The following is a 4,579-nucleotide window of genomic DNA, read 5'->3' on the forward strand; positions in this document are numbered from 1 at the left end:
TAGCGACCCTGTACAGGGTTTCCGAGGGTGTAAATCCTTACGGTAGTAGAAAGCCTCATCTTTCTCCCGGGGAGCGGCTGGTATTTTCGAACCGCTGACCGTAAGGTTTGCAGCCCGATTCGTAACCACTACGCTACCAGAGCTCCTTCCTAGCCATATTCCTAACTCTAACTCCTTACTCACATGAAACCCCCACCATCCTGCAAAAGAAAGAAGAGCCATGAGTGAAGCACATATTTTAAACCCCAATATGCTTATACAGAGAAGTAACAGCAGTGGAAGAAACAGTAGCAGAGGCAACAACATGGAGAGACCCACAGAATAACTAAAGCTGAATACTTTAAGGCAAAACGCTGGTTTGAAGAATCGGGTGCCCTTTAGGCATTTATCAGCAGTTCTTATGTAGCTTGAAACACTTGCCGGAGCAGGATAGAGGGCAAAGGGGCTCATGGCTGAAAGACCAAGGATGAGCTGGAAGGGTGCCTGCAGTGCAGCTAATAAGAGGAGTTCCTGACTGGAGAACTGCTGTATCCTGAGTTGTTTCTGATCCTAAATTGTATTCTGTTAATTACTCTAATAAACAGCTTAATTGTGAATACTGTCTGTGAGTTCTGTGTAGTCATTGCAACAGATTATCAAATCCAAAAAAGTAGAATTCCATAAGTGGGATGGTTGGAATCGTAATAGGATAAAAAACTTGAAGTATGGAGGCATGTCTGTCCACCATCTCATGCCTTGTAGGAACTGGCCTTGGGCTAATATGGAATTTGATTGTACTTCTTCTTTATGTAGTCAGAGATGGTCAGACATGGTGCCAATGCCAGTTTTGTACTTGCTAATCAAACCCCAGAATTTTGCATAAGAATAATTCTCTATATCTTCCAATTCCAAGTCTCTGTGTTCCATCTAGTTTCTAATGGATTCAATTCAAATTTTTGGCCAGAAGTGATTAATTTCTATTCAGCATTTCCTGAATTACTAGAAGAAACTCAGTGACAGTAACTCATAATCTAAAAATTCTATTGTTTTAAAGATGAATTTCAATGAGAGTTACCATTACTGACATCAGATGTATGTAGGCCAAAATCAGAGAATACCAGAAAGATGCTTATTTATGTTTTATTGGCTATGCAAATGCTTTTGACTATGCGGACCATGACAAGTTATGCACAACATTGCAGAGAATAAGTATTCCAGAACACTTAACTGTGCTCATGGGGAATCTGTACATATACCAAGAAGCAGACGTTCAAATGAAACAAGGGGACATTGAATGGTTTAAAATCATGGAAAGGTATATGTCATGGTTGTATTCGTTCACCATAGTTATTCAATCTAGATACTGAGCAAATGATCTGATAAAATAGATTATATGAAAAAGAACATGGCATCAGGTTTGGAGGAAGATTCACTAGCAACCTGTGTTATGCAGATGATAGACTATTACTTGCTGAAAGAGAGGAGGACTTAAAACACTGATGAAGATAAAAGACCACAGTCTTCGGTATGGATTACACTTTAATGTATAAAAAGGGAAAAAAAAAGCCTCATCGCTGGAGCAATAAATAACATCATGATAAATGGAGAAAAGATTGAATTTATCAAAGATTACATTCTGCTTGGGTCCACAATCAGCACTCATGGAAGCAGCAGTCAAGAAATAAATGATGTATTGCATTAGGCAGATGTAGTAAACAAGCTATCTTTAAAGATAACTTCAAGAGCAAAGATAAAAGTTTAATGATTAAGGAGCACCTGACACAAGCCATGGTATTTTCAATAACCTCATATGCATGCAAAAGTTGTACAGTGAATAAGGAAGACCATAGAAGAGTTGATGCATTTATGGTGTTGGAGGAGTTTATTAAAAGTACCATTGACTACCAGAGAACAAACAAGTCTGTAATGGAAGAAGTACAGCCAGAGTATTTATAATCCAGGATGACCAGACTTCATTTCTCATACTTTGGCTCTATTATCAAGAGGGACCAGTCCATGGAGAACGACATCATTCATTCATGCTAATGTGAGGTGTCAGCAAAAATGAGGAAAACCCTCAAATAGATGAACTGGTACAGTGGCAGTAGCAATGGGCTCAAGATCAACAATGGCTGTGAGGATTTTGCAGGACTGGATAGTGTTTTACTTTGTTGTGTTTAAGGTCACTATAAGTCAGAACCAACTTCATGTAACAACAACAAATGTGCTTAGGAAAGCTAAAATAAGGGTGTAACATATATTGAACAGATTTTTAAAAAGCAAATATCTTTGAAAATTTCTGCTTTTACAAGATATGACTGACATAAACTCTTCCTCCTAGAGTTTATGATCTATTACCAGCCAATATAAATGGATTAAAATAAACAGATGTGCTCATAGCTTTTGTTTTCCCACATTTTCTTTTGTAGAGCACATGCTTTTGAAAAATATTGAAATGATATGTGCAGCATTAATTTTTTTCCATGTTGCATCTTTAATGCTTTTCCCCAATATTAGATTATCAGAGAAAAGAACAAAAAGCCTCAAATTATGCAAACCTTCCTACTGTGATTGAAAAATTTGGTTGAATATAAAAATTGTCACTGGTAATTGCAGAGCCAGAATGAATTGTGGCCTTAAGGCACTTGAACAGAAGGTCTAATGAACCTCGTGTCTCACAAAATGGCATAACGTGTGGCTATTAAGTTAAAAACAAAGACTGTGTAGCTTGCCACCATAGAGCTACAAGAGCGGTTGGGTTATGGGTAGAACATGACCCCGTGGGCTACATATGTTACCTCATACCATTACCATAGTGAATCTAGAAATAAAAGCTGTTTATATGAAGTAGATCAGCTAGGCTAAGTTGTAGACATTTATTTGGTACTAGAGTCTCTTTGTATACATACCTAACAGATCTCATATGTATATTTTCCCTGCTTATTTTAAATTTATGATCAATACATTTTAACCTTTTATTGTGATTTGAGCGAATGTTTACAGAGCAAATTTGTTATCTACTCAACAATTCATACATATTTTGTTTTATGACATTGATTGTAGTGCCCATGATGCAACAGCATTCTTCCTGCTCTTCCTCCCCATTGATCATTTTCATGTGTCCTTGTTTCCTAATTTTTCCTGTCTTCTGAGCTTTATCACTCTGGCAAATACTGCCCTTTTGATTGTGAATGGTTTATTGTTCTAAGTGGTGAATATCTTCCTGGTGCTGTTGTTCACCTTTTAGGTCTGTCTATTGTTTGGCTGAAAGTTGAATCATGGGAACGGGTGTGAGTTCAGTTACATGTAGGCATAAAGGATGAATAAGGGCTATAGTTTTAGGATTACATCAGTTCTATCAGATCAGTAAGTCTGGCCTTTTTTATGAACTTTACCTGGTCCCGCTCCATCCTCCCAATTGTTATATTTCAGCCCATTGTTACTGCCACTGTGTCAATCCATCTCCATGGGGGGGAGGGGGGTCTTCTTCTTTTTCACTGACCCTCCATTTTCCCAAGTATATTCTTCTGACATTCCTGGCAACATGTCTAAAGTGCTCCAGCCTAGCTTCTAAGGAGCATTCTGGCTGTACTTCTTTCAAGACAGATTTGTTTTGCTCTTTTGACAGTCTGTGGTGACTTCAGTGTTCTTCATCAGCACAATAATTCACAGGCAATGATTATTCTATAGTCTTCTTTATTTATTGTCCAACTTTCACTTGCATATGAGGCAATTGAAAATACCATGAGGTCAGGCGTAACTTAGACCTCAAATTGACATGTTAGCTCTTCAACATGTTAAAGACTTTTGCAGAAGATTTGCTAAATAAAATATATCATTTAATTTCTTGGCTGTTTCTTCCATGAGCACTGATTCTGGATCCAAGGAAAATGAAGTCTTTGACAATTTTATTATTTACTATTGATTATTATGTAGAGGAATCAGAATTTCTCCCATGCCATCTTTTCATTAGTTTCAGTAAATTTCTTGTTGAGTATTCTGTATTTTCTATGTATAGGGTGATATTATCTGCAAATAGAGATAATTTCACTTTTTTCCCCCCCAATTTGGATGAATTTTATTTTCCTTTCTTGCCTTGGATGAGATTTCTGATGCAATATTGAATAGGAGCAGTGGTAGAAAGCATCCTTGTCTTGATCCCATTTGTAAGGAGAATTCTTTCATTCTCTCTCCACTGAGAATGATAATATATGAGGGGACTTTAGAAAGTTAATAAAAATTTGGTTAAAAAATAATGATATTTTAAGAGTTTGAAATAGGATATTTGTTCATGGGTATTTAGTTTTCGTGAAAACACAACTATGAATGTGGTGGAGTACAGAGTGGACAAAATGATGAAAACTTCCTAGGCAATTATCAAACATCTTAAGGCAATGAGTTGCTGGGCTTGGGGACTCAGGACCATAGTATTAGGGGACACCATGGTCTATTGGCATAACAGAGACCACAAATAAAATGTTCTACATTTTACTTTAGTGTGTAGTGTCTAGGATCTTAAAAGTTCATTAACTGTTGCCTGTTGTTGTTGTTAAGTGCCGTCGAGTCGGTTCCGACCCATAGCGACCCTGTACAGGGTTTC

The 4,579-nt window shown here is 37.2% G+C and overlaps 1 pseudogene; it reads right to left on the reverse strand.

Annotated features, from left to right (window-relative positions):
* Window positions 1-4,579, reverse strand: part of LOC102826468 — an 87,058-nt pseudogene that overhangs the window by 67,840 nt on the left and 14,639 nt on the right.

This window comes from Chrysochloris asiatica, unplaced genomic scaffold (genome assembly GCF_000296735.1).
Source record: "Chrysochloris asiatica unplaced genomic scaffold, ChrAsi1.0 scaffold00031, whole genome shotgun sequence".
Lineage (NCBI taxonomy): Eukaryota > Metazoa > Chordata > Mammalia > Afrosoricida > Chrysochloridae > Chrysochloris > Chrysochloris asiatica.